The 13,324-nt window shown below is 41.6% G+C and overlaps 1 protein-coding gene across 1 annotated transcript in view; it reads right to left on the reverse strand.

Annotated features, from left to right (window-relative positions):
- The window catches only part of LOC145439514 (cornifelin homolog A-like), a 428,374-nt gene that overhangs the window by 93,656 nt on the left and 321,394 nt on the right, over positions 1–13,324 (reverse strand). The window lies entirely within an intron of this gene.

A 13,324-nucleotide genomic window follows, 5' to 3' on the forward strand; every position in this document is an offset into this window, starting at 1 on the left:
TGAGACGATTACTTCCTAAGACATGGCATATTCTTTAGAATTTTATGTACAATAAACTAACCGTGACATCTTTCTGAACTTCTGTGTTGCGATTATTCCTCTACACGTGTCGTGCATATGCGCGGATGGTGCCGTAGGGGCTTTAGTGTTTTGTCGTTCGCAAGCTTGTTATCAAAAGGCATTTGCCCAGGAGTCTTCAATGCAAAGAAAATAAATAGTCTGGTCAATCAGAGGCGGTTGAAGTGTGAATATTTTTAAAGAAAGGCTGTCGATTCTCGCACATCACCATAAGAGTCATCCCAATCAACATGCCAACTAATAGGTGTGTCTTTCCAGCATGTTCGCAGTTACAATATCACGTCAAATATAGTTGGTAAAATGATAAAATTGATATTTCGGTTGTGCTGTTGAAGAAGCCGTTAACTCTATTCACTACAATGAAGTATTACGTGTATCGTCGCTCAATCGTGATAGCATAAACCTTGCGAAAAGCCTGATACATTAATTAGTAGAAATGGCGCGATCGTTCTGACCAGTATGCAGACCTCGATATTTTGCTTGTTCGTGTAGGCCAGTGGTTCTTAACCTTTTTTCTTCCAGCGCCCCCTTTCAAAAATTATTGTGCTCCAGCGCCCCCAAACTTCATATTGTCAGGAATGTCTTAAAGACAATGAGTAAGAGGGAGGGCCGTAACAGCACTTCGTCAACCCCCGTAAAAACGATTGACTTGCGCACCCATAGCGTTATAAACCAAATTTCTGAGTGCTTCGCCCCCACGAATCCCATGGCGTGACTTCGATGGTCAGCAAAGTTTGTGTGGCCTGGTCGCCCTAGGTATTTCTATAATGGATGAATGAATAGGTGATAATCACATCGCTATAAACTTCTTATCCTCTCAGCCCACGTAATCAGATTTACCAGTAGCTCTGAGTGAGCTGTTGTGTAGGAAAATAAAGGGCACGTAATTAATAATTAAACATATTCGGGCGTGCCTGCAGATACAATTATTCGTTACCAGGGCCGTAACAGCACTTCGTCAGCCCCCTCCCCCAAACAAAAAAAGTTGGTCCTGGGCCCCATCGGGTGATAAACCAAACTTCCGGGGGACTTCACTCCCAGACCCCCATTAGGCTGCCCGCTATTTGCTGATAGCCCATTAAGTATCTACATTGAGTGTTGGGTGTTGAGATCAATTTTTATCCTCTCTCTGCTCACGTAAACACATTTACCGGTAGAGCTGAGTGAGGTGCAATGTACCCCCTAAGCTGCGCACGTGCGCAGTGCTGACACGGTCTCTGCGCACAGAAAATCTACGTTGCGCACACTAAATCCGGAGTTATTACCTTTTTTAATCGTTACGCACTGTTGTCCAAGGGTCAGCGCAGTGATTTGTTGAGTGTGCGCAGACTCATCAAAACTTAAAGCGAACATTGTGAGGTTTCTTGGAAACTGTAGGGCCCGTTACTAATAACTAAACATATTCGGGCGGGCGAACCCGTTGGTATGACTTCGTTGCATGATGTTATTTCGTGACCCCCTGTCTGCAATATCAAAAAATATAGAATCGCTCAACGGGGATATCACCCAACAATAATATCCCTGTCGCCCAATCGTACTAAACTAAAAGACGCACACAATTTCAGATTGGTGTTTTTTCACTGACATATAATTTTCCCCTGCCAGATGAAAGTCGTCTTCTGGGGTTCAGATTGCCAAGACAGGAACATTCGGTGTGAGTCATTTAGGCGCCCATGGACAATTAAACCTATATGTATTTTGAAGGCTATATGTAACGAAGTTTTCGGTGTTAATTTGCTCTGAATACTCATTAAGGATATGTCCCATCACCACATCATCTACTCATCATCTACTGCGAAGCCATTTTTCTCCAGCGCCCCCCATACCGCCCCCCTGAGCCCAGCGCCCCCCATATCGCCCCCTGAGCGTTTCCGCCCCCTTTCAAAATCGCCAGCGCCCCCTGGGGGGCGCTGAGGGCAAGGTTAAGAACCACTGGTGTAGGCAAACGAGCTTTGGAATATTCTACAGCTACACTAATGCGCGAACCTACTTTGGTCCATCAAGATCCCAGCGGACCACCAATATTTCTTTCAAATTTATCTCAATGGTCCTGCCACCTTGATCTGTATTGTGCTAATATTACCTTTAACCAAGTGTAAACTGTAAATGTTCCGCTAAGTAACATCATACTATGTGAATTTTGGGCAGAGCTTATTTGATTCAAATCGTATTCATTTCATTGGATTTGTGCAAATTTATGTCTTGAAATACGCTGTCGTGTCTTGGAGATCCGCGCCCACGATTTGATATGAACGAAAGCCGAAAATGTACTTTCCGAAAAACCAGTCGAGGCCAATAAACGAAACGTTTGGGTATGACCGTAACAAGAGGCATCAAAATTGAGAAACAGAATTTCAATGATGATACGATGTGCGGCCTAGTCAATCTTATCCTGCAGCTCATCTTGAAGTTCTTTTGGTATTGTGGTTATTCCTACCACGTGAGAACATGGATTCCATTCAGAGCAGTGGTTCCAAACCTCTTTCGACTCAATGCCCCTTATCAATCTCGACACAAATTTTCGCTCGCCACATTTACGGACCCAGAAAAGAGGACAAATAATCGGGAAATCTATTCCCATAGCTGTGATGTCTAGTAAATTTATTTAAAAAAAGGTCATTTTTCGAGGTGGTAGGTGCTCGAAAAACTGGTTTACGCGTCTATTTTCCGCTATTTTTTCGCGTCATATGCAGAATAAGCCGCCTTCACGTGCATTTCTGACTATGTTAAATAGATATATCTCACTGGACGTACCAACATTTTCTCCTCTATCGTCCCCAGTCACCCCCTTTGCTATTATCGCCCCTTGTTTTTTAGGAGGGGAACCACTGATTTAGATGTTTCAACACCATGGAACAGATTAGAACAATATTATTATTATTAAGCGAATGTAAAGGTTCAATAATTTTTTGAGACTAACAGGTTCATATCGAAAAGGTTTTACGAGAATGGCGAAGTTACACTGATTCACCCTTATATTCCAAAGTTTTATCTTTCACACAAACCCCAACAATACCCTTCTTAACTGCAATATATTTTTATCAATGAGACTCACCGTGAAATAAATGACATACCAGCAATTAAAAGACGTCTTCAAAGTAGGATATTTTATCCCAAACATTCCTCTGCTAAAGATGTGAGCTCTGAAGTTTTATCAGCTATGAAGCAAAAGTGCTTCATATATGATCTACCATAACAAATTAGGCTAACAAACATGCTGCCTTTTTATGATGGCATGGACCCAGTTAAAATGCCTCACAGACCACCGTCTAAGAACCACTGTTCTACACCGTGAAGCAATATGTCGGATTGCGGTATTTTAAGACAATTTTCCTTCAAAATGGCTTGGATTTCAAATTTTCTACGGCAATCTCTGTGAAAAAGAACGATGAACACGAACTGGGACAAACCTGTTTTTGGTTTCCGTCGTTTAGCTTGAAGTATCTCACTAGCTTAGCTGTGAAAAACATGCAGTTGTGGTCTCATAATATAAGGGCTGGACTGGGCAAGGTCCTGAGCGATTTAATTCGAAATCGGGTATTCGGTTCTAAGTAGAATCTCGTATATTAGAGTAATAAAGTATCATTGAATATGACGTCATAACAGCATATTAATGCGACACGCTCAAATACAGCCTACCATTTATGCTACCGCAAAGAATATGATGTGAATAATACAGCACATTAAAGATAATTTTGTAGGTAGACCATACCTATTTCTTTGCACTGCCTGACAATGATTTGGGCTGATCTGGGCTTCACATACATGTCATTTCCACTAGCGTGCATACCTTGGTATTACATGTTCTGTGTAAGTTGCTGGAGATATCTGTCACTTCGTTGATCAGGAGTGCTTTACAAGCTATTTGATTTAATTCTAGTTGCTACAGATTGACTTTTTGAGATAAGATCCGGGACTAAGTGCGTATGAAATGCATAAGATTGTTGGCGATAAATGAGCTCATCGTTCGTTGGGATTATGTATTAATATGAGAAGTAAAATTCACCAAGCACTAGCAAGGCAACGGAAGTTTGGGGCCTGATTATTCAAGTTGTGGGGAATCGAATCAGTTGTTGATTAATATACAAACGTTGAATTTGATCATTGGAAGATGATACTCTTTAAATTCTTAATCCAATCGCAGTAAAAATATGGCATCCTTTGTTGGGGGGCTGCAAATAAACCTGCATTCGACCCACTGCAAAAACTACATCATAAGGTACTCCGCATCATAGCTAGAGTCCCACAGGGGCCTGGTTGTCCATCGAACAAGTCGCTGCTGAAGAGATTTGGTGTCCTAAACATAGAAGATATGCGGAAACTAGAAATCGCCAGGTTTATGTATCAGTTCCACAGCGGTCGTTGCCCAGAATATTTCAATGACTTTTTTACCTCGGAATCAAAAGCGCACAAGTACAACACACGCGCGTCCACGTCGTCCCAATATCATATGATCGACCGAAAAGATCATCGCTCGATCAAATATGCCGGACCTGATGTGTGGAACAATATCCCGCCGGCTATCCGACAGTCGACGACCATGTCCACATTCAAGTCGAAATAAAAGAAATTACTACTAAATGAATACTATAATCCATCCTCAAGATTACCGGACCACGACTGACCTATCGATCCCGCCTTCTATGACATGTCACCCCATTTTTGTGGCTTGCTTTTTTCTATACTATCTATATTCCTTTTCATTCAGTGTGCATGCCTCCTCTTTACATCGCCTAGGCCAAGGTGGGTATCTGATTCCATAGACTACTCCATGTCGCTTCGACACCTTCCTATCTTTTGATTGTATCGCATTTTTGTGGTGTATTGAACTGATAAAATTGCTAAGAAACCAATGATGAATGAGGACAGAATGTCACAATGGTTTTCACAATATTGTTTGTGTCACAAGATATTACCAAGTACCTTATTGTGATCTGAAAAAACGGTTGGAACCGCTGCCTTACTGGACTATGGATTTTTCATATCCATCGCCTTGTTATATATCGTTCATAATCCAGCTGTACATAAGTTTTGAAATTTATATCGTTTTGAGTATCTAGGTAAATACTTATATAGCTACATGACTGAAGTTTATTTATGTACATGATACCCGTGAAAGTCTATAACTATGATAAATCTAATACCCCTAAATATAGTGTTGTTGCTGTATTTTGCTTTAAAAGAGTCGTATGTATGAAAATAACAAGTAGATTGAATTTCAAAAAGTTATAATATGACTGAACCGATTTTCTATCTAGCCATTACAGCGAAAAATCGGAGATTTTGGTCAAAATATCCCATGGGTTATCTTTAAAACAAGAGCCAATTTGAAAAAAAAACCAAGTTCTTATTCGGAATCAGTGACCTTCATAACCCCAACAAAAACTCTTACTTTGTCTGCCTAAAACAGGGGTGGGCAATTATTTTCCTTCGCGGGCCAAATGAGAAAAATAAATACGTTGGCGGGCCGAGTGAAAATATTTAACTATATTCTCCAACGTCTTTTAATTATATTTCTAAATTACATTGGTAATAAATGGTGCTCAGTGACTGTGTTAATGAATTAATTAAAAATTATCTATAGCTGTCATGATTCGAACCAATGTTGAACATGATACATTTTTATGATAAAGGACAATTTCGCGCGAATTTATCAGGATATATATCACAAAATATTAAAAAGTGCAGCTGGAATGCTACCAATCCCAACGGATAGTTTGATGACATGAAAGATATGGCTGTTGATGGGAGAATTGTGAAATATCAAAGTCGGACAATACACAGAGCAACAACTACAAGCTAGGGGTATATCGCGCACTTCGCGAAAAAATGTTCAATAAACTTCGGCTTCGCACCACCTTTCTGATGCTTTCACGTATCTCAGTTGGAGAATCACTGAATTGAAATGTATAGTATAGTACAGAGCTTATGTTCTTGGTCACTGCCTTCCGAGCAGTGTACAGGTTAAATAGCCTTTATGTTGAGCGAAGCTTGCAGTTTTTCTAAACATCGCCCTTCCTTGACCGACTTCAATTAAAACCCTTATCTCGGCTACATGATCGGCAATAACTGAAAGGATGGATTACCCCTGATTCCAGTACGCTAATATTTAGTGCTCTAAATTCTAAACCTACACCTTCTTTGAATTTCAGTTTTCGGCTTTCTTTATTTGACATGCCCGGTAATCGTTCATGGGTGATAGATACGATGAGTCAATAGTAATCGCGAGCACTGATTGACTTGTTTTACGAATTAGGGATTTGCAAACATATCACGTCACAAATTGAAACACATACCGTTTAATGCGTAATGTGACAATGTCAACAAGGAAGGTTTGAACTAAACTATATGGAAAGAGTGATTGCTTGTTACTTCAATTGCTACTCACACTTTGCCACATTGCCTTTATATTGAATCTGGATTACGCATGCCAGGTAGGCTACGCAGGCAGCGTAAGCGTGATATATTAATGAACAGGCTTCAAAGTGAACGAATTTTCATGTTCATTTGATACAGCTTATGGTTTTAGTCATTCAAAAAGGAAGTTTTATGTTTTGAATTCCAAGCAACCTTTCGCGGGCCGCACAGAATAGCTTCGCGGGCCGCACTTTGCCCAGGTCTGGCCTAAAACTATGCGTTGACCAGTGGTATAATCAAGCCTTCTCGGATAGGCTGTTTTCACCGTTATATAAAGCTACTGTGAACCACCAATTGGTCATTAACGTTGTCGCAAAATTAATTATAAATCCTACTTACGTTCGCTCCTTATTTAATCTTACTTCTATTCTGTTCGTCGGTCGTATGTTGCTGTTGCTGTACTGAGTCTCAGCTATCTTCATAAAGTTGCATGTTGCTGTTGCTGTACTACGTGTCTGCTATATCTTCATCAAGTTTTATGTTGCTGTTGCTACACAATTTGTCAGCAATATCTTCATTCGAATCCGACTTGGGCGTGTTATGGTGTTATTAAACTCATGACAAACGTGTATGAATTACAACGATTAGCATCCATAGATATATAACCCGTAGACAGGCTTCCGCGCCCATAATCGGCAGCGCAAGATTCAGACTGCCGAGCAGAAAGAACAGTAAAGTATCTTTGAGCAGATTTATACCTCCTGGAATTTGTTTTCGCGCCTCGTGCGATTTATTTTCATTGGACTTCTTGATTTTGATATAGGTATTATACCCTCCTCCACCCCAAAAAGAATAGAGTAAAAATATCCAATATGCGTAATATGCAGGAATTATTCTGTGCTCGCAATTATAAGAGAACGGTTTATTCGTCGCATCCCATGAAGTCTTTGGGATGCTTACGTCGAGCAGTATGCAAACTGTGTATGAGGCATTATTAGGTACCGTCACTTCGGCGAAAGCCATTTCGGGATCAGGATATGCTAATACATGCAACGTTTCGAGCAATATCCCCTCCCAAGATTGTCGGCGATAACACCTTGGAACAAAATGAACGGCGTATGGCGACCAAAACCTTCGATATTGATTTGACCAGTCGCCAAGATGACCAGCGCCGAATTGTACTGTGCTTACTCCGTGAGCAGCGGGTGGGTTTGATAAACGTCCCGAAGACGGATATAATTTGACCCGTGAAGAATTGTGTGTTCGAAATCTTGTGCGCCTCACGAAAGAGATATTCTTTTAGTTTGATACGGTACGTGTGAAGGAATACAATATATTTTGAGTAGCAACGGTATTTAGATATTTCCTGACCAACCAAAGGGCAGACAAATATGAAAATGACATCAGACGGACTTGTGAGATACGAGGATGAGGTAATTTTTCATGATAGAGTCATAGTGTCGTAATCACTTTTGTGCACGTGTCGTTTATCGGCTATGGTAGGGGTTCTCAACTTCCCGTGTACAACGGGCCGCATTTTAACAGCAGAAGACGCTGCGGGCCGCAGAACAATATTAACATGTATTTGTGGGCGAATGTTAAATTTAGGCTACTGTAGCCTATATTTACCAGTCGTATACGGGGATTTAGTACGTTTTGTGCATTATAATGAACAGCATTCGTAGGTTTGCAGCTGCTGCTTCTTGTGAGACGATCGATGTATCTCCTAGCGGCACAAGTAAATCCCTTCATGGAGCTTGCATTGCATTCGTTGCTGTGTCGGTATTTGCAACTTCAAACCATTCCACCCGAGAACCGAACTCTCTGTTTCAATGCGTGAGCGAGCAAGTATAAAATTACGGTAACTTTTGCGTTACGGAGGGCATTAGCACATTCAGCTGTGAGTGAACTGAGAAGTCTCGTGTTCCGGGTCATTTCCGAGCAAACCAAACAACAACCATGCTCCTTTCCTTCAATACATGGGGCCCGGCACAAATAGTTACAGAAGTCAGCTTTATCAAGTTGATATTTTTTGCTGGTCCCCTCCCCGCGTTTACCCAGCCAGGATTTCCTCTACATCAGTGGTTCTCAACCTGGGGGCGTGAAAGCATTGAAGGGGGCGCGAAGAAGCGGTCAACTGAGAAAATTTGCGATTTGCGTCCAGTTCACGCGTGTTTCTCTATATACAGACCTAATTTCATATTTTTAATTCTCTCATCAACACTCATAACCGTCCATGCCATCAAACCATCTGTAGGGGTTGCTAGCATCCCGGTTGGATTTTTTGATATGACGATAAGGGGGGGGGGGGGGGGCGCGAAATGTTTCACTATCAAAAAAGAGGGTATGACTAAAAAAAGGTTGAGAACCACTGCTCTACATACATGTCCACTCTGATGAATTTCAACCAGATAATTAGTTATGCAATGTCGGTGGATTCGACCAAGGCGGGGTTGAAGTAGTCTGTGCGGAAACCTTTTAAGACACACCCCTCTTTTTGATAGGGAAAAATTTCATGTCCCTTATCGTCATATCACAAATTGCAACCAGAATGCTAGCAAAACCAACGGCTAGTTTGGTGGCATGGAAGGTTATGGCTGTTGATGAGAGAATTCTCAAATATGAAATTCGGACTATAGGCCTACACAGAGCAAGAATTAAGAGCTGGAGATAAATTGGGCGCAGTGCAAAATTTTCTTTGCTTGACCGCAGCTTCGCGCCCCCTTCATATGTTTTCAGGCCTCCCGGAAGCGCGCCCCCACTTTGAGAACCACTGCTTTCAATAATGAATTATGAAACGAAACAGAGACGATGCAATAAAAGAGCTAAGTATCTAAATCTCTTTATAACAATACCGTTTCAGTAAATTGCGTTTATGCTGAAAGATGTCGCGGGCCACAAAATATACGTCTGCGGGCCGCATGCGGCCCGCGGGCCGCGGGTTGAGAACCCCTGGGCTATGGTATCGAGCACAGTGGACATGAAAACGAGCGAAGCACCGAAGGTAGATTTTTTTTTCAGGAGATTCATCAGATATTACGTACATGAAATGATAGCTATGGCGCGGTCTCAACTCAAATTTATGGCCTTCATGATCCATTTTTCGGTCGTGTCCCTCAAGCACTGATGTCGTATAATAATGTGAAGATGGCACGCAATACAATTATGGATTCATCAATTCTTCTATTTCAAAAAAGGCTATCGAACGCGATAGGCACCTAGCACGTTTAAAATGTAAAAAACAGTCCCGATTTCGAGAGGAAAGTTTGAACCCAATTCTTCGTAGGAATATTATTGCGTGATGTATGTCCGTTCGGAGTTCAAAATTACATTGGGGGTTTTTAATCTAGTAATGGCGCAGTTTTCGATGTCCAGATATATACAAGGTTCTGGTAAAAACGTGGATTTCAGCGCTTCGATGAAGTGATACGAGTATAACGTCGCCTGATTGCTAAAATGGTCCAACAAGATCATAACGAAAAGTTAGAGTAACGCCGGGGGGCTAGAGAGTTTTAAATCTTCGATTGAAATAAGACGATTGTATTTGAATTACTAGCGACAACTACTGATAGGTTCTTGAAGATATTGTATGGTTGCCACAGTCGGTTGTGGGAGGCAAGTGGAGCAGTTCTTCACCTGTACTCAGGATAAGTAAAATAAGTTGTGAAAACCTTCAATAATTATAAGAAAAGAAAAATCATGTCGACCCGAATTATTGGTATTTTTGAGCGATGGCCATGAATGAATAAACGTTGAACATTTTCGCACCAACAACACTTAATTCACATATTTATTGCTTGAAAATATAGCGTGAGGCGCATGTGAGACACAAATGGTTCAATCCACTTCTGTGATAGCGCAATTAAATATAAAAGCGCAAAAACGCTATTGTAGCATGGATTTGGAAAATGTAGATATTAAGAATGTCAAGGCACATACGAATGTGAAATTCGGCTTCGTTACATACCATGGCATAGTAGAAAAATAACCAATTGAGTCACACACATTAATCTGCCTCGCGGATTTGTTGGCTAACAATCAGACAGGCAATCGTAGCAAAGTCAAACAATACGCTAACGACTTCGCAAACCAACCGGATATTATCGTGTAATTGCGATGGCATCATGTTGTGCGGCGTGAATACGTCTCAGCGCTTGCAGCAAAGAATTCGCCAGGATGTCCCACGGCAAATTAGAATAACTAATGTTTCTCCTACTCCTTCATCGCAGTCTGTTGACACAATGCGTGATTATGATCAAGTTACTGCTTGTAATTCGGCTATTGGACAGCATCTCTTATCCCATCCAGAATGTGCTGTTCATTACAATGACCGTCAATTTTCTATTCTTGCTCGTGGCCGTTCTCTTATTCATTTAAAGGTCCTGGAATCTACAATCATAAAGCCAGTGGCGGCTCGTCCTATAGGGCAACAGGGGCATTGCCCCACCTAAAATTCTGTTCAATAACAATTCTTTACCATTTATAGATGCACAGCAATCGATATATACTGAAATCACAGCGAAAATCGCATTCTTCTTATTATTTCGCTTGTAAATGCCCATATATAGCGAAGTCTCTGAGAAAATCGACTTCTCTTCTGTGTTTTCGCTTTGCGAATGCCTAGCCGGGGCATGCCCCGGTAGCGCTCATAACAAGCTTTCACTGTCTATTCTCTCAAAGCCGCGCACAATAAAGAAACGGTGATTTACTCTCTCCTATTCATAAAATTGCCGAGCAACCGGGGCAACATAGGTGTGTTGCCCTTAAGGTGTGATGTAACAATCGTATCTATATCTGAACTCGGTTACCGTCATATGCGTTCAGTCGACCTTTGCTGGTATAGGTCGATTTTGATGGTGTTTCACACCATGATAATTCTTGAAACTTGGTATGTCATGTCGTGATGGTGATAGTTAACACTGCCCCAAGTTTCAGTGTTTCTACCTAAAGTTTAGGGTAGTAATTCCGTTTCCGAAGTTGAGTGTGTGCTGATCCGTCATGTATCGCAAACAGATTTTACTCAAAAGCCGGTATTGGTATCCATTGATTTTGACGATGTTCCATACCGAGATCGGTCATGACATTTGGCACGGTAAGTCTTAATGTCAGTATCGAACACTGTACCAAGTTTCAAGTTTGTCACTGAACTATGTTGGTGGTAATTTCTTTTCCTAAGTCGAGTGAGAACTGACCCGTCATTTATCGCAAACAGATCTTACGCAAAGCCGGTATTGGTCTCTATTGATTTTAACGATGCTCCTTACCTAGATCCGTCATGAGCTTTTGCACGGTATGTCTTGATTTTAGTATCGAACGCTGTGCCAAGTCTCAAGGTTGACACTCAATGATTATGGCAGTAATTTTGTTATCAAGGTCGAGTATGGTAGAGATGTGCGCTGATCTGACACTTTAGCCTACCTAACGCATTGCGGATTTCACGCAAAAGCCGGTGTATCTGTGCTAACGTTAACTGTGTTCCATACTGAGAGGTGATGAGATGATGATATCATGAAACAGTTTACTAACATTCTCGGTTTGCATTCAAATATTTACTTTTACTTAATATTCTCCAATGTCAATTTTGTGACAGCCGTGCTCTATACTGCCCCCTACGTCCGTTGTAGTATTATCGCATCGTGCTTTCACTTCCTCTTTTGCCTCTGGCCGCTTCGGCGGACAGACGTATAATAAAAGCTCTGCAGCAGTTGTTGAATCGTGTGTGATCACTGATCAACTACAGACGGAGATCTGCTACAATGGCGAGCACGCTAAAAACGTTACTTCATTAATTTGGCTGCAATTCTGAAGATTCCTGGACAGTACCGGTATGCTGAAAGATGGGCGGAAATTCAATTACGGCATTGGCTATCTGAACCGATTGAAGAAGCAGTTTTGCATCGATATGAGAAGTTTGAAGAACTGACTGATGGCTTCACTTCGTAATTACTGTTTCACTGGCGGAACTGATGTGAGCGCGCGTGGAGGGGATGGAGCTTGACGTGACTCTCCCGGTCCGATGTTATGAAGAGGGGATGGAGCATGTGACTCTCCCGTTGATGTGGCGCGGCGTTGTTAGGGTTTTAGTTTAGGGAATTGTTCAGGGTATTAGTTTAGGGAATTGTTCATGTTAGTTAAGGGTTAGTGTTCTGCTAATGTGATGCGGTCATGCGGATGTTTGCGATTTTGTTGGTGATTTTGAACTTGTCGGTTTTGATGTTGCTGTTTATTTTATTGTAGTTTGTGAGAGTGCTTTTATAGGCACTTCTCAAGTTTGGTGGGGAATAGTGTGACAGCCGTGCTCTATACTGCCCCTACGTCCGTTGTAGTATTATCGCATCGTGCTTTCACTTCCTCTTTTGCCTCTGGCCGCTTCGGCGGACAGACGTATAATAAAAGCTCTGCAGCAGTTGTTGAATCGTGTGTGATCACTGATCAACTACAGACGGAGGTCTGCTACAAATTTCACCCCTGTCAAGCGCGATAGCTGGCGACTAACAGCTGATCCCTTGATCAGCCTATTCCTCAGTAAATTTTACGCAAAATTCGGTGTTGGTCTGTTCGTATTAATTTTGATAGTGTATCATACCGAAAAGTGTCATGAGGCTACTTCTCGATGATGTCATGTAACAGTGTAGTAAGTTTACGGCTTTCATCCACGTATTTATTCGGTAATATATTTTCCATAGGCGATTTCGCAGCAGACATATATACAGTAAGCCGTGTCGTGTTACAGTCTCCAGTTTCAAGGCCAAAATCTCCTATGCTGTACCGAGACCGAATTTCCGAGTTCAGAATGATGTTTTGGATTCAATATGACAGGCCGAATCTATGAGATAAAAATTGCGTATGTGTCCGGACTCGTTGACCTTTCCAGTTAGGCTTACAAATC

The sequence above is a fragment of the Botryllus schlosseri genome, chromosome 5 (genome assembly GCF_051294905.1).
Source record: "Botryllus schlosseri isolate E-star chromosome 5, Bs_hap1, whole genome shotgun sequence".
Lineage (NCBI taxonomy): Eukaryota > Metazoa > Chordata > Ascidiacea > Stolidobranchia > Styelidae > Botryllus > Botryllus schlosseri.